Source organism: Oreochromis niloticus, linkage group LG3, assembly GCF_001858045.2.
Source record: "Oreochromis niloticus isolate F11D_XX linkage group LG3, O_niloticus_UMD_NMBU, whole genome shotgun sequence".
NCBI classification, from domain to species: Eukaryota; Metazoa; Chordata; class Actinopteri; order Cichliformes; family Cichlidae; genus Oreochromis; species Oreochromis niloticus.
The window spans coordinates 83438204-83456769 of NC_031967.2; the positions used below are offsets into that span (position 1 = coordinate 83438204).

At 40.7% G+C, this 18566-nt stretch overlaps 1 pseudogene; it reads left to right on the forward strand.

The window, feature by feature from the left end:
• The first annotated feature begins 1665 nt into the window (after nt 1-1665).
• On the forward strand, nt 1666-4326 carry LOC109201500 (piggyBac transposable element-derived protein 4-like; annotated as a pseudogene).
• Nucleotides 4327-18566: the final 14240 nt, after the last annotated feature.

The following is an 18566-nucleotide window of genomic DNA, read 5'->3' on the forward strand; positions in this document are numbered from 1 at the left end:
GTACTTCTAATCTGTGCTCTGTGGTGTGTATGTGGGTGTGTTTTATTGCAGATCTCCGTTTTTCTTTTAATTTCTTTTTTTAGTATATAGAGAGCCTGTTTTATGTCCCATGTTTTTATCCTTTTAATGTGTATGTCTTGTGCTTTTGTTTCAGCGAACTGAGGATCTACCAGCGGCCGTGGGACCTTAGGTGGCAGGTCGTTTTCCACACTTCTTTTGTTGTACAGCACCAGGTGAATAGACTATAGTAGGTTTTTTGTGTGGTTTTCTTTTGGTCCACCGCTGCTGGTAAGTCCCAGTTGTGTGTTTATTTTTATTGTAATTTGGGACACCGTTTTAGACATTCAGTGCGCTCTCAGTGTTTTGTTTTTATTTTACATTAATAAATAAAATTGTGTTAATAGCCCTCAGTGTGCATCCCTGAACCTGTGCAAATGTTGTTTTAATTACATTTCATTTTTAAAGTTTATATTTCCTGGAGGCTAGAATTCCCCCTCAGGTGGCGTTATCATTTTATTATTTCTTTTATAACCCCGCCGACCACTTGGTCACAGGTGCGTGGGATGAAAAGGGGGGAAAATAAACAAAACACTTTGACACTGCTAGCACGGGGCGCCTACAGAAACGCAAAGCAGGAGATGAAGCATCGCTGAATATGTTTTCAAACCAACTTCATTCTAAGCCAAAGACTAGAAAATATGGTGAAGCATAACTTCCCTTTGGTTTCACCTGCACAGGTGCCGAGGTAGGTCTCCCTGCAGAATTTGTTTTCCCTTCATCGGGAGCAGCGCTGGGCTGTTCAAATCACAGACAAACAGTATCCCACGTTCGTGATTTTTAGTTCACAAACACTTGTTGTAATGACTAACTACTCATGACATTATGGAGATATACATACTATACTATACTTTATACAGTAAAGTTACAGCGGGATACAAATAACATCAGGCTGATCCTGCCGATTTGTCCCCTTGGTTCATATCACGGACAAACAGGATCCCACAGCTGTTTATGTTTTCAAACCTATTTTGCACAGAGAGGCATTTCTTGAAAAATGTATTGATAGCAATGTTGAATATTATTACACAGGAAAAAAACCAACTACATGTAAAATAATAACATCGTGACGCCTCTGCCTTTGTAAATGGAGGGATAGTAACTGCATGTGTATGTAAGCGTGTAAAACCTGCAGATAGTCAGATTAACAGTATTTTGTCTCGATCTGCTATTCTGCAATTCATCTCATGTATACGTGGCGAACAGCGTGACGTGAAAAAAGGCACATACCTTTGATGTTGCGTGACGAACTCTGTATTCCTCGTCCACACGTAAACGCAAAAAAGAAGTTTTAAAAAAATCTCAGTTTTCGGTGATTCGAAACACCGTTTACGTGTTGACGAAACAACTGCATTTTCAAAAATACCCGTGTAGGTGCGGACGGAGTGTAAAAGAGTTGGTAGTTTATTTCATTACTACCTGTAATTTATTGCAGATTACTTGCTTAATTGTTTACTAAATGTTTTAGGTGTGAAATAAACTGCAATGGAGCAAAATATGGGTGTGTGTGGTTGGAGGATGTGTGCGTGTGTGCACGTGAGGGGGGGGGACATTTTTATTGTAAAACAAAGGGGGGCCTAGCAAAAAAAGTTTGGGAACCACTGAGGTAGAGGATCATCAGGGGGTCCTTTGTCCCTCACTGGTGGGGCGGGGGATACTCCCACTATGTTTAAATTTTGGGACTCTCCAGATTTTGACCCTTAGAACTGAAGAATCTTCTCGGATGAGAGGTGGAACGTTTCAAGCAACTCAAAGAAATCCAGACACTTTTCTTTCCAAGCTCCTTAGACCTCCCTCTAATGGTCCTAGGGTCGTTTTGTGGCTTTTTGGTTTTTCAGTTCCAAGCCATTTGCACTGTGTTGAATGGAATATAGCCAAATTCTCTAAAAAAAAGTTTGTTATAATTTTATTTCAAAATTCAAGTCTGACTTCCTTAAATTAGCTTCAGTGGCTAAGCTACAAAAAAACTTACACTATCGGTCCTAGTGGTCGATTTGTGCCCCATTGAAACCCATTATAAACGCTATTTTTCATTCCACGATCATTACAACTAATTGTACTCGCATCCTCCAAGCTTTGGTGACATTTTGGAGTCCGGGCCTTCAAATTGTAATTTTTTTTATTTGTCCACCAGGTGGCGCCCTATTTTCACATTTAACGCCTGTTTGAAAATCCCACATTTACAGCAGTGTTTTTCAGCTCAAATGATGAGTGTGGGTCACTACCAATGTGTGTGTGTCTAAAAAAAAAAATAAAGGAGTGTGTGTCTAACCTTAGAATAAAAGAGTGTGCGTCTGATTTCAAACGTTTTTTCTCCTTTGATGTCCACACTGCAATACAAACAAATCAAATGTAAAACTAAGAACCAAAGACTGTTTTGTCTGCAAGCGCGGGTTGTTTACGCATCTGCCGTGGTTATAAATATGAGCTCTAGCGCAGGAGCAGTGTTTTTCACAATGGCAAGTCATTACAACACTGAAGAAGCGCTGAGAATGGTCATGGATCCCGAGTCCGAGGATAGCTCCTTGTCATCCGCAGAGGACTCTGGGGATGACGCGGAGATTTCAACGGGGGAGGAAATGGAGGAGTCCGGTTCCGACTCACGCGGAGCCGACTCTTCTGAAATTGAGAGCGGAGACATGGAGGAAGCACCAGCGGGGTGGATTGGTAAAAATGGATTAACGTGGAATCCCACAAACGCCGAGACGCTGCGTTATGTTCCAGCCGCTATTGGGAACACCGGACCTACGCATTACGCCACCGCTCGGATCTGTGACCCGCTATCCAGCTTTTTACTCTTTGTCACGGATGAAATCATGCTGCATATTGTGTCCAAGACCAATCTCCAGGGGAGGCGTACGATCGCGAATTGGAAAGACGTGGACAGCGACGAGCTCCGGGCTTATGTGGGGCTACTGATCCTGGCAGGAGTTTACCGGTCCAAGCACGAGTCCACGCTCAGTCTGTGGAATGAGAAATCTGGCCGCATGGTATTTCGGGCTACCATGTCAGAAAAAAGATTTCACCGCATTAGCAGGGCTCTGCGGTTTGATGACAAACTTTCGAGACCGAGACGCCGTTGTGACAAACTGGCTCCCATTCGTCACATCTGGGATATGTGGACCCACCGCCTAGAAATGATGTTCTGCCCGGGCAGGGAAATATGTGTGGACGAGCAACTAGTCCCGTTCAGAGGGAGGTGCGGGTTCAGACAATACATGCCCAAGAAGCCAGGGAAGTACGGGCTGAAAATATGGGCAGCCTGTGACGTGGATACGGCATACGCCTGGAGAGTCCAGCTGTACACAGGCAAAGCAGCTGGCGAACGCCCTGAAGTCAACCAGGGAATGCGGGTCGTTTTGGAGCTGACAGAGGGGCTCCAGGGACACGCTGTCACATGTGACAACTTCTTCACATCGATTCCTCTGTCAGAAGAACTACTCAAAAGAAAAATGACCCTGGTTGGAACCATCAGAAAAAATAAACCAGAGCTTCCGCCGCAGCTCCTTCAGACAAGGGGGAGGGAGGTGTTTTCCTCCGTTTTCGCTTTCAGGATGACCCACACGGCCGTGTCTTACGTGCCCCGCCGCAGCAAAAATGTGCTCTTATTGAGCACGAAACACCGCACCCCAAGCGTGAGCGATGACGCCAAAAGAAAGCCTCAAATTATAATGGACTACAACAAATCCAAAGGAGGGGTCGACAGACTTGATCAGGTAGGTGTCATTACGCATCAGTTGCGCACGAATTTATTCATTCTTGCTCATATATTCTTGTGTAAAATATACATAGGTTTAATGTTTTGTTTTGTTTTGTTTTGATCAGGCTGTGTGTGCCTACTCCTGCAGGAGGCGAACGAGGCGGTGGCCATTAGCTCTGTTCCATCATAGGATTGACGTCTCCCTTTATAACGGTTTCGTCCTGTGGACCGCAGTCGATCCAGCCTGGAAGCAGTCCAAATCACATAGGAGGAGTTCTTTACATCGAGGAGATGGGGGAAGCTTTAGTGAAACCTCACATGGCAAGGAGAGAGCGCCTTCCTCGCCCATCACTCACAGCGGAGTTTGTGAGACATGCCCAGTATGCTGCTGCTTCAGCCCCCTCTGCAGCCCCCTCTGCAGCCCCCAGAGCGAAGGCCAGGAGGCAATGCGACCTTTGCTCAATAAAAAGACGAAGAGTCGTCACCACCTGCTGCAAATGTGGAAATGAAGTATGTAAGGACCACACCCTGACCATTTGCAGCAACTGCTCCACCTGAGCAGGGCTCCCCCCCCCTCCCCCTTCTCTCTCTCTTTCTCATATCTCATCTCTCTCATACCTTTCCCCATTCCAAACAGTGTTCATTGTTCTGAAGTTGTAAAATAAATGTTTTCTGGTTCAAAGTGATGTTGTATTTTTTATTTTTATTTTATTTTAGAACACAACATGGTAATATTGCTTATTATCACTAAATGCTAAGTAAATAATAAATGGTAATAAGCATTTAGCATAAGCAAGAAGTTACCAATATATTACATTTACTGTGCTCCTAGAAAAAAATAGTAACTGATCAGAATGAATGTTGGTGTAATTAAACTGGGATTTAAAGGGTTAAAACAACGAAAATATAATTAAAACTTTATATGAATATTTCAGGGAGAAGTAGTTTTAAAAGACTGACCAATTTAAAGTGGAAAAAAATATGAATAAATAATAATTTTATAGCACTTTTTGGGGCGTGGCCGTTTTGTGCCCTTAGGACCGATAGTGTGTGCATTTTTTGAAATGGGCTCCTGCAAAAAAAATAAAAGGGGATCAGAATGAATGTTGGTGCCAATCTTTGGTCCATCCAAAGGCCTAATTATAATAACAAACGAATATTACTTCAAATGGTTTTTTTTGAAAATATTTAATTTTTTTCTTTTTTGGGGCTAAAAAAACAGGGCGCTCATGTAATTAAACTGGGATTTAAAGGGTTAAAACAACAAAAATATAATTAAAACTTTATATGAATATTTCAGGGAGAAGTAGTTTTAAAAGACTGACCAATTTAAAGTGGAAAAAAATATGAATAAATAATAATTTTATAGCACTTTTTGGGGCCTGGCCGTTTTGTGCCATTAGGACCATTAGTGTGTGCATTTTTCTAGGACCATTTAACAATGCATAGCTATGAGCACAGGTGGTAAAAGTACACACAATATTTATTTAAGCAGAAGTACAGATACTAGTGTTGAAGAACACTTTAATAAAAAGTAAAGCATCCTAAATGTCTTGAAATTAAAAAGGTAAAAAAAACAACTCATTGCAGGACAATGGTAACCTATTGTAATTGTATACAAACTGAACCTTAACATTAATAATAGGGATGCACCGATACCGGTATTGGGTATCGACCTCGATACCACATTTTCTAAAGTACTCGTACTCGTTAAAAGTCCCCCGATACCGGAGACCAATACCACGGTCTGAGAAATGTCTATGTTTGAGCGGCGTGTAAGGGGTTAATCACAGGCGCCGAGTTCCTGCCCCCAGGCCCCGGCTGCAGCTCAGAGCTGCAGCAAACTCTTGCAAGAGGAGAGAAAATGTCCAGAGACAATCCACGTGCTGTGAAAATAACACAGGTAATTATCGAGTACATTGCATTGAGTGACCAGCCACTCTCGGAGGTAGAAAATGTTGGATTCCTGCGTCTCCTACATGTTCTGGAGCCCAGATATGATGCCCCAAGCCGCCACTACATGACTGACACGGAGTTGCCTAAACTACACGAGTCCGTGAAAAAACATATCCACAGCATACTGCAAGCCTCCTGTGCGTTTAGTTTCACCACGGATATTTGGACAAGCAGTGTTAGCCCCGTGTCGCTAATTAGCCTAACCTCCCAGTGGATAGACGAGTTTCACACCGCAACGAGCCATATTACATGCCAAACAATTCTGCAACTCGCACACCAGCCAGGCTATAGTGCATGTGTTTCAGGAAATGCCCCAGACATGGAGCATTTCATACATACAACATAAAATATATATATATACATAAAACATCAGTACATGCTGTGCTTCGTGACAATGCCAAAAACATGATTAAAGCCATGAATGACGCAGGGCTCCCAAGTCTGCCGTGTGTCCCGCACACGCTCCAACTGGCTGTTCACGAGGGCTTATAGCTGATGCTATAGCAGTGGGGCGTAGTGATGGGATTTCTGGCTCTTTTTAGAGAACCAGCTCTTTCGGCTCGGCTCACTAAAAAGAGCCAGCTCTTTCGGCTCCGAACCGGCTCTTCAGGTTGTTTTGTTGCTTTAATTAATTTATTATTACAATAATATAAAATTATGGACAAAAGGAATCACTAATGTTAAAAAAAGTGGTTTTATTTATATATGTTTATATATAAATATATACAGTGGCCCCTAGAGACAAAACATGTAAAAACTCCAAAAACCACGTACAAACTCTAAAACACATTTCTAGAGTTAACTGAACTTCAAATCAGAGCTACCTAGATCATTTAAATTACACAATTGAAAGCATATGTGTATTGTTTGTGTATTTATACACAAGCACTCATATACCGTATTTTCACGACCATAAGACGCACCGTACTAAAAGGCGCAGTCTCAGTTATGTGTGCCATTACTGTATTTAACACAGACATAAGGCGCACTGGATTATAGGGCGCATACAAGTACCGTATGCGTATTTAAAAATAAAGCGGGAGCAAACCTGAGTTTGGTACTCACATTTCTATTACCGGTAATCGTCATCATCAACAACACACAAGCATACAAGTGTGCGTATTTAAAAATAAAGCAGGAGCAAAACTGAGTTTGGTACTCACATTTTTATTACCAGTAATCGTCATCATCAACAACACACAAGCATACAAGTGTGCGTATTTAAAAATAAAGCAGGAGCAAAACTGAGTTTGGTACTCACATTTTTATCATCAATCAAACCCATCGAAGTCCTCATCCTCTGTGTCTGAATTGAACAGCTGCGCTAAATCGCCATCAAACATTCCAGGTTCACTTTCTTCACTGTCAGAGTCACTTTCCGTGCCGTGTGGCTCCTCGGAAATGATGCCGGCTTTTGCGAAAGCTCGAACAACAGTGCCAGCAGACATGTTAGCCCAAGCATCTACAATCCATTGGCAAATTGTGGCGTAACTCGCCCGGCGCTGCCTTCCACTCTTGATGAAACTGTGGTCTCCATCGGTCATCCATCGCTCCCACGCCGCTCGCAGCCTTACTTTGAACGGGCGGTTCACACCGATGTCCAGCGGTTGGAGTTCCTTTGTCAGGCCTTCCGGAATGACAGCAAGCTCACAGTTCATTTGTTTCACTTGTTTTTTCACATCGGCTGTGAGATGGGCACGCATAGAGTCACAGATCAAGAGCGATGGTGATGCGTGGAAAAAACCACCTGGTCTCCTTACATACACCTCCCTCAGCCACTCTTTCATCATTTCTTCATCCATCCAGCCCTTTTCATTTGCCTTAATGATGATTCCTGCTGGAAACTTTTCTTTAGGCAAAGTCTTTCGCTTAAAAATCACCATAGGCGGCAGTTTCTGTCCATTAGCATGGCAGCCAAGCACAACAGTAAAAGAAGACTTTTCATACCCCGTTGTGCGTATCGCTACCATGCTGGTCCCCTTCTTCTCCACAGTGTGACTCACCGGGATGTCGAAAGTGAGCGGCACCTCGTCCATGTTTGTGATGTGGCTGGGCTGGATGTTTTTGTCGCCGATGTGATGGCTGCAGTAGGAGCGGAAGATGGCCAGCTTTTCCTTATAATCTGCTGGAAGTTGCTGCGCTACCGTAGTCCTGGTCCGGATGGAAAAATGGCACCGTTTCATGAAACGAAAGCACCAAGACGGGCCTCCTTGGAAATGTTCAATGTTCATTTCTTCAGCTAGTGAAACTGCTTTTAGCCGAATGGTGACCGTCGAATCGCTTCTCCCGCTCGTTCTTTGCTCGATGATCCACCGCTCGAGTCTTTCCTCCAACTCGGGCCACCTCGCCTTATGTCCGCGGAAACTCAGCTGCGTTTTCTTGACCTGCCGGAGCTTGTTTTCTAGCTTCCTCCACTTGCGAACCATCGATTCGTTAATCTTAAATTCTCTCGCCGCTGCTCGATTTCCATGTTCCTCCGCGTAGCTGATGGCCTTCAGTTTAAACTGTGCTTCGTAAGCGTGTCTCTGCCATTTTCAGGGTTGTTAAAACAACGATGTCCTGCATAACGCACATACCTGTTCTTTTATACAGGTATGTGCGATCGTATATACCGCTACAGTCAACGTCCACACTTCACCCTTTAGCGTTCTCATGGTGTTCTCTACTATGTCCTCATTACAACACACAGGGCGCACTGCACTATAGGGCGTGCCGTACTTTTTGAAGAAAATCTAAGACTTTTAAGTGCGCCTTATGGTTGTGAAAATACGGTATATTCAAATAATTAAAAAAAAAAAAGTTCATTTACCTCTTACTACCACACACCGGTCGTTGGTACACTCATAAAAATTAGTCATTGGATGAACTCAATTTGATTGATGGCAGGTTTTCCACGTAATACATTTATTTTGGTTCAACCAAATCTGCATACATTTTGACAATTTAATTAAATTGAGTCAGTAGAACACAATTTTTTAAACACATTTAAAAGGAAAAAAATTACATTAATAAGATGTGAAAGGTTTTGGTTGGTTCAACTCAATACAATGTCATTCATTTGAGCTAGATTTTCTTTCGAATTGAAATGATTATTTTAAGTTCAACTAAATCATAATTTTAATTACCAGAAAACTAATTTAATTATTAAAATAATGACAAAATAAATTTGTTTTTCAACTCAGTTTTATTCACTTGAATTAAACGCAGAAACAGAATATTTTGTGAATAAACATACATGTCACATGGTCAAATTAACCTAAACAAAATCAAAGTGCTCACAAAAAAGTGCCTTACATTTGAAATGAATATCAAATCTGAATAGCACACACCTTTGTAAAGACTGAAAACAAACTGGAATTTGTAAAATCTGATTTCACGTAAGAATCGTTGTATATATATTTATAGTGACACTTGCAGTTAGGTTTTCAGCAAATTCACAATGATAACCTACTAAACATTGCAATTCACACCATATTATGCCAGTCACTGAACATTTTAAACAACCCAAAAATACTTAATTACAAATATATAATGTATATATATATATAAAAGGTTTTCATTAAGAACATTTTGTGTTACCAAAGGGGAGGTATTTTAACAAAAATAAAAAAAACTTTCAACTTTACTTCTCTAAAACCAATTACATTCAAACTTTTACAAGCTTATAAGAACGGGAACACCAACTTTAAAACACTGGAAGACACCAAACTTGTCAACATTTGTTTTGTCTCTTTGAAAATCCCAAAAGCAATTAAAAAGAAGATGCTGGTTACAACCATTAAACTTTTTTTGAGCTAAATTCCCACAGTCCTTTTATCTATCGATAGTAGTATAGATTAAAGGTTACATCACTCACAACAGAACAGCAGACAAAAATAGACAACTTGCATTTTTCAAAAAAAAAGAAAGGAAAAAAAAAGGTCACAGCTTGAACAAAAGAGATAAAAAGGCCAAAATCAACTTTTGTGCTGGGGTCTTGTTTGCCTAAGCAAACATCTTCAATTTCATTTGCTGCATCTTTGTACTGAGCCTTTGTCCATCCAGATTCATTAAAATCTTCTGACAAAACTCGAAAGTGTACTTGAGGTCATTTGGATAGCTCAGATCAAGTGCATAAATCAGTCCAAAGAGGACGATGAATGCCATGATGACACTACCGAGGTTGTTCATAACTGTAGTACCTTCAATGACAACTCCAACATCCTCTGGCTCCTGAACGCCTTCTCTTCTGATGGTGTAAATACCCATGACAGTTGTTGCAGTGGATCTCAGCCGTTCATCCTCAGTGGAGGAGGTCTGAAAAACAGGATGTTTCAGGTTTAAGGGCTCTGTCACTTGGAAGGGGAAATATTATGCAAAACTCAGCTTTGTCTCCTTTTGTGCTGAAATATGGGTCTCTACTGCCTCTATAAACACTCCAAACATGAAAAAAAAACCCATCAATCTGTTTTCTATCAATAGTTTGGGTTTAGGTATTATGTACCTCCCCTTGGGAGGGGCTTGAAATAGAGGAGCACCTCCTCAAGTGTCTATAGGTGTAGGTGCGTGTGTGTGTGTGTGGGCTGGGTCAATTTCCCTTATTTCATGACAATTGGGAACCTATTGAAACAGCTTGTTTTAGGCACATTATTCCGGAAACCAGAAGATTGCTGCCAGTGACACTAGTCAGTGTCTCGATGCAATCTGCTGGGTTCCTTATATAGAAGACTTTTTACTAATTGGCATAATTAACTGAACTTCATTGGAGTGTTTACTTTATGAAGTGCCTTGAGATGACTGTTGTTGTGATATACCGCTATATAAATAAACTGAATTTAAACACTGACAGAAAATGGATGAATGTTTTCTTCACATTTGCCGTGTTTATAGAGGCAGTAGACATGGCAGCACCAAAAAAATGAACAATTGAATTTTTGCTGAATCTGTCCCCTTAAAAGGTGCTCTCCAGTACAAGTTTCAACAATTACTATTAAGAATAGGGATGGGTATTGATAAGATTTTAACGATTCCGATTCCATTTTCGATTCTGTTTAACGATTCGATTCTTTATCGATTCTCTTATCGATTCTTGTTTTTAAAAAGGAGAACACTAAGGTCGATTAGCTTAGAACTGTTTTATATCTTCTCTTTCAACAAGATAGAAATTTAGGAGTAACATGGCCTTACAAACCCAACAGTGAGATCTTAAGAGATCCACAGCCTACGGCTCTTCAGTGGGGTGTCACAGGGTCCCCGGGGAAAATTATAAACATAAAATAAATATTCTTCTGTAGCAATAACAAAGTATAACATAAATTATTCTGTAGCAATTACACAAGAATATCCAGTAATGTCCCTGCCTACAATTAAACACATTCACTTACCATCTGCTGTGGCAAATGGCTGCAAGGTTTTGACCACAAACTAGTCACTGCTCGGTGACATTCGGGCCTGAAAAGAGACGCTACCGGTAGACTGCAGCGACAACTGCCAGCGAGCGCCAGCCAGACTCTGTCTGTCTGTCTGTCTCATCATGGTCACCTAAATGCACAGTAATGGCAGGTTTTGTAATAAGGCAGATCACGCTAACATAATATGCACTGTTAGTTGATTATTTACCTGCCGCATTAACGGGAGATGACGTGCAAACGTTACCGCTGCTGCTGCTGGGTTGAGATTCACGAGTCCGGAGCGGTTTTGTGAGCGAATGCTTTTGCATATTCGTAGTGTTTCCTCCCTTAATGAAATATCTACTTTGCAAGTATTGCAAGTTGCCCTGTTGTCATTCATTCTCGTAAAGTATAAACAAACTTTTAAGCGTTTCAGCCGCTTAGGCGCCGTGTTTCCTGCCAGGTACCCTCCGACGCTCCGCAACGTGGTGACGTCATTCGGGGCGACTGGAATCGATAAGGGAATCGTTTGCAAAAATGGCAAACGATTCCAAGGAATTGAAACAATGGGAACCGGTTCTCAACAAGAACCGGTTTTCAATACCCATCCCTAATTAAGAATAATACATATTTCACAATTATATTGTCTTATTTCAATATATGAGCATTTTGCGTGCAATGAACCTAACTCAAATTGAAGCTAGAAAATAAAGTGTGATAAGCGTACCAGATACTCCTTGAACAGTAGGTCTGAATCTTCATTAAAGTAGATCACCAGGCTTTTAAGAGTATGCTCCCTCTTTATGTCGATGTCATCACACTAATGCAAGGGTGAAAAAAAAGGGTGAAAAAAATGTAATTCATTGATTGCATTTAATTGATGGGTTTATCATTAGCAGAGATGGGCAGTAACGCGTTACGCGTTACTGTAATCTGATTACTTTTTTCAAGTAAGGAGTAATGTAAGGGATTACTATTGCAAAAACGGTAATTAGATTACCGTTACTTTCACGTAGGAACGCTGCGTTACTGCGTTACTAAAACCGTGATTTTTTGCGAGAACGTCTCATGACAGTGACGTAAGCGAGTGCGACGTTCGTGACAACAGCTGTCTGCAGATCATAATATATCGAGTGCGGGACAGAGTGTAGCATGCAGTGTTTAAAGCGTGGAAGTACTGACCTTATTTTGAGTTTGATTCCATAAAAAGTGACAAAAACATTAGTGTCCGTTGTGCGTGGGAAGAAAACTTCTTTTTACAGCGAAAAAACCCCTAAACTTCCAAGCAAGCACCGAGTGTACTACGACGTAATGTGAAATTCACAGAGAAACTCGCGGATTCAGATCTTCCACTGACCGCTGCGGCACACCTGCACCAGGGTAAACCTCCGCCTACCCCAGTCCTGCTTTACAGGTGAAAATAGAGCAACAGGACCGCTAGTCTTTGATTTTATTTATTTTCTGCTGTTTTACTTGCATCTATTTGAAAGAGTGAGTGTAAACACAAAAAAATATTTTATTTTATGTGCTGGAATGTGCAGAAAATAGGTTTAAATGTTAAACAAATTTCTTCCAGTGAGAGAATGTTGCATATAATTTAATTTTTGCTTGATGCATGAAGTTAAAAGATTAAAACTAATAAAACAAGTTTTAAAAAGAGACTTTTCCATTTGATTACATTTTGTATGATGAATTATGCAGAAAAAGTAGATTTGGGCTGAAAGATCTATCGCTTTATCACCTATTCAGGTTGTAAATCGTGTTTTTAAAAAGTAACTAAGTAACTAAGTAATTAATTACTTTTGAAAATAAGTAATCAGTAAAGTAACGGGATTACTTTTTGGGGGACGTAATCAGTAATTAGTAACTGATTACTTTTTTCAAGTAACTTGACCAACACTGATCATTAGTACTGACCAAACTACTGATCGCCATGATATCTGTGATCTTTTGGCCCTTTGCTCCCCTCAAAAATCTGCATCAGCTTGTCTGTTAAATTGTCCAGCTGAGCCAAGAACTTCGCCTGAAGGGGTTTTGTAGTGATCCGCAGGAACTCTGCATTCACCTGGAAATAAAACATACATAAATATAGTAAACTAGAAGTTTAATTACATTTCCGGTAGCTTTACTTTGCAGTCAATCGCTACTGCGAAGATATACTCCAAAATCATGTCCAAAACTCGAAAACGGAAAGATTGCTTTAAGTTACAAAGAGGAGAAGGTGGGAACACTCACCACTGTTGGGTCATAAAAAATCTAATGGTCAATTTTGACGTTTAAAGAGTTTAGATCGATCAGTTGTTTACATCACTCAACACAAGCAGAACTGCATTACTGCATCCAGAAGACATTTAAACAGGCAAATGTTCAGCATTCAAACTACAGGTGAACAACAGTCAAACCAGATGTTTCCCCATTATGTCAATATCAGCTAGTCAAGTACACACCTACACAGCATGTTAACAAACCATGAAAAAAAGCCACACAAAAAAATTAACGATTGCTGGTAAGGGTTTCTCTACATTAGTATTTATGAAGGGTGTGTTGTGATTTACCTTCAAAATTACAGTGGTCCCTCGCTATAACGCAGTTCACCTTTCACCTCGCTGTTTCGCAGATTTTTAGTGCAAGTTTGCATGCCTTTTTTTTTTTTTACATCACATTGTGTCCTGCGTCCTGATCGCTGCAGACAATCTCCTCCGTGACGTCTCTCCTGTACAGTACAGAATCGCTGCATCGATCGCTAGCAGTGTGACTGAAGTGCAGTACTGTATGTCCACGATGTCCACGCGTCAAAAAATAAAACTGGCTACTTGATTTCACCCATCGCTGGTTATTTTTAGAACATAACACCCGCGATAAACGAGGGACAGCTGAGAAATATAACATTTGAATCCCTTTTCTCTTTTGCCCTGAGGTGCAGGGGAAAAATATCGACAAGTCGATGAACATCATTTACAGATATATTGGGTAAATGCCCAAGACATCTATAGAAATGTAAATCGCCGCTTGATTCATTCATTTGCTTAACTTGTTTTAGACCGTAAACAAGGCGCGAATAGGACACCGGAAACAAAGCTCCACACGGGAGTTTCCGCACCGGAAGTAGCATATGCTAACGTGCACATAGTCAATAGCATTGCCATACATTCAGCTCATAAAGAAATACACAATTGGATATATGAAAAAAATAATATGTTACCTTACCTCAGTGGTTCCCAAACTTTTTTTGCCAGGCCCCCCTTTTTTACAAGAAAATGTTCGCGCCCCCCCCGCACAAACACATCCTCCAAACACACACACCCATATTTTGTTTACAAACTCCATTGTGGTTTATTTCACACCTCAAACATTTAGTAAGCAATTAAGCAAATACAAGTAAACGGCAATAAATTACAAGTAATAATAATATATACTACTAACTCTTTTACGCTACGTCCACACCTACACGGGTATTTTTGAAAACTCAGCTGTTTCTATGCGTTTGGGCTTTTCGTCAACACGTAAACAGCGTTGCGATTCACCGAAAACGGAGATTATTTAAAACTCCTTTTTTGCGTTTACGTGTGGACGAGGATTACACAGTTCGTTGCAACGTCAAAGGTATGTGCCTTTTTTCACGTCACGCTGTGCGCCACGTTATTGTTTACATGAGATGAATTGCAGAATGACAGAGACAAAATACTGTTAATCTGACTATCTTCAGGTTTTACACGCTTACATATACACACGCAGTTACTGTCCCTGCATTTAGAAAGGCAGAGGCGTCACGGTGTAATTATTTTACGTGTAGTTGTTTTTTTTTCCTGTGTAATAATATTCAACATTGCTGTCAATACATTTTTCAAAATGGCTCTCTGTGCAAAATGGGTTTAAACACATAAACAGCTGTGGGATACTGTTTGTCCGTGATTTGAACAGGGGGAATGAATTACGGCAGGATCAGCCTGATGTTATTTGTATCCCACTGTAACTTTACTGCATAAAGAGCTAACATGTCCAAAATGTCAGGAGTAGTTAGTTATGACAAGAAGTGTTTGTGAATTAAAAATCAAGAATGTGGGATACTGTTTGTCCGTGATTTGGAGAGCCCAGCGCTGCTCCCGACGCAGGGAAACTAATTTTGCAGGGGAGACCTACCTCGGCACTTGTGCAGGTGAAGCCAAAGGGAAGATATGCTTCAACATATTTTTCTGTCTTTGGCTTGGAAGGAAGTTGGTTTGGAAACATATTTGGCGATGCTTCATCTCCTGCTTTGCGTTTGTGTGGGAGCCCCGTCAAAAACCTGTCCACAGTGTCCAAGCGCTCTTTTTTTTTTTTTTTTTTTCATACCGCGCCCCCCCTGCAATGGCTCTGCGCCCCCCCACACTTTGGGAACCTCTGCCTTACCTGAAGGTGTAGTTTTATCCAAAAAGTACAGAGCAGCCGCATTCATTTAGGTGATCCTGAAAGAGCGCAAAATTTTCGAAGCGGGCGGACCATTGTGTAACTCAATAACTTTGTGTTCTTGTAACAAAGACTGCTTTAAGAGAAAATAATTTAGGTTCACCACACGAATAATAATTGCAGTAACGCTGGAGTGCTACATTTGCGTTGAGTGAGATTGAAAAAAATGTTTAAGCTTAAAGAGGGGCTTGAATTTTTTTCTTTGAGTTTACAAATGCGCAAGTCCAAAAATGTACTCCCCCTACCCCCAGTGCCCCAACAAACTCGTTCATTTTGTGTTCAGAATCAGCCTCTGCTGGTTTAGAATAACTTTAGGTTTACACAAAGACAATCAAATTAATTTGGTATTTTTTAATTACATTTCTGAACAACTAACAAAATTTGTATGTGTTCTTTGAAAGAAGGACCTGAATCTGTTTTTTGAGTGTACTTGCTGGCTTGTGTAACCTCTAGGTAACAAAAGCTCAACACTGCGCCTAGCATTCTGGAGCACTTCTGTTGTCTTTTGTACATTTTGGGGTTTTTTACGTGCTTCTGAGGCTACGTCCACACGTACACGGGTATTTTTGAAAACAGAGATTTTCCGTTTTCGTTTTAAAAAATAATCCCGTCCACATGTAAATGCAGAAATGAAGGAAAACGCTGCTAGGAGCATGCCAAAGCAACAGGTGCCGATATATTCCTAAGCGTGTAGAAATGTTGGCCAATCAGAAGTCTAGAAGCCTCGGTGGGAAACAGTAAACAAAAATGGGGCAAAGAAGCAGAACCGAGTCGTATGTGTGGCGGGACAGTAACTGTGTGTGTATATGTAAGCATTTAAACACTGCAAAGAGTACAATTAACAGAAACAGTATTGTAGAAATTCATTTCACCGAAACAAAACGTGTGACTTCAAAAAAGGCGCTGCGTTTTCTCCGTTTTCCTCATCCACGCGTAAATGCAAAAACTTTTCAAAAATATCCACCCTGAGAGGTGTTTTTAGAAATCTCAGTTTTCAGTGACCGAAAACGCCGTTTACGTGTGGACGAAAGGTGCAAACGCATAGAAAAACCTCCATTTTCAAAAATACCCGGGTACGTGTGGACGTAGCCTGAGTTTCTATGTGTTTTGGAGTTTTTACGTGGTTTGGAGTATGTACGTGCTTCAGGGTTTGTACGTGTTTTGAAGTTTGTATGTGTTTTGTCTCTAGGGGCCACCGTAAATATACTTTTATTTATTCACTCCACATAAAATGTAATAAATAAATCATATAATACAAAAATCAACTAGTCACAGTTCAACTTTTAACTACTTAAATTTTCAGCTTTTTCCTTTTAAACAAATTGAAAGTGAAACAACACAAAACACTGGAAACCACAACACAATTAAATATAAATTAAAATATGAAAAAGAAAATGCACATTCTCTGTCATATGGGCCTGCATGAATAAACTTTCTGAATCCTTTATCATCCTCAACTGAAAATAGTTGTGGATGATTACTATACCTTTCTAATGTGACGTTGTTGTCCCTGGCTCTCCGTCTCTCCCTCCCGTTCTGTTCCTGTGCTACTGCGAGTGTAACTACTGCCCCTCCCCCCTCTGCCCAGCGCAAAGCACAAGGCTCACGTGTGGAGTGAAGCGGAAAAAAAGTGCGAGAGAAAGGAAAAAAACAAACAAACGCGAGCCGGCTCGCGTCGTTCACGTCAAAGATCCGGCTCTAAGAGCCATTTCGTTCGCAACCGACCCATCACTAGTGGGGTGGAAAATAGTTGGGCATTTTAAACATTCCGCCTTAGCCTACTCCCGCCTCGAGGACATTCAGGGACAGCTCAACCAGCCAATAAAGAGACTTGCAGCAGGACGTACAGACGCGCTGGAACAGCATGCATGGAGAAGACTGTTACCATCCTCACCCCTTTTGAGGAAAAAACTAAAAAAGTGAGTAGCTACGACGTACTAGCCTCTGATGTCCCAGCTGTGAATGTGCTAGTGAGACTTCTAAACGGAGAAACAGACGAACAAATTTAAAATTACATTTTGTTGTTTTTTTTTTTATAACTATTTATTCAGTAATATGTTGCATCCAACATGCTTTTCATTTTAAATAAATGTTCTTAATTCCAAACTAGTGCCTTGTTTGTTTGTTTTTTGTTAAATTATATGGCTAAAGCTGTTACCTGTAAATTTAAATCATGTTTTTATTAAGTACTCAGTATCGGCGAGTACTGAAATGCAAGTACTCGTTTTCAAAAAAGTGGTATCGGTGCATCCCTAATTAATAATATAATATAATATAATTAGATGAGAATCCAAATGTTGTTGTAATGTAAATCCTAGTTGTCCCCTGGAATCCGTTCTATAGGACACAAGCAGTGAAAGAGAATCTTAAAAAGAACTCTTTCCTGTTGCTTACATGGTAAACGGTTTGGGGAAACCCTCAGAGCTTTTGTAGTGGCTCGGCAGATTCTGGAGAACAGAATAAGAGCTCACAATGATTTCTAATGTGAGGTTCAGTACAGGCTGTGATCAGCTGACCTGCTGCTCTTTGTTCATTTAAACAGCTGAACTCAACAAGATGGAAACAGATGTTTCACAGCTACCTTGGCTGATTTCCATCCCCTATGCTGACAGCACACTATTAAATCTTTATACTAGACAGGAGAATGTTGGTATATAGGTTGAACTGAGTGAATCAATCTCAGCATTATTAGCTGAAATGCAACAAATCTCTGATGTACACTACATCACTACATTACACTTGATGTAACTTAACTCTGGCCATGAACACCAATCCGGTTTTACAGTGAATGCTAGTGATGGCCCGCTTGAAGCTGAGGCTCCGGAGCGTGTGTCGAAAAAAACAACACACTGGTTCAGAAGCACTGTGTCGAGGCTTGCTTCTGTGACCAAGTGGTCGGCGGGGTTATAAAAGAAATAATAAAATGACAACGCCACCTGAGGGGGAATTCTAGCCCCCAGGAAATATAAACTTTAAAAATGAAATGTAATTAAAACAACAACATTTGCACAGGTTCAGGGATGCACACTGAGGCCGAC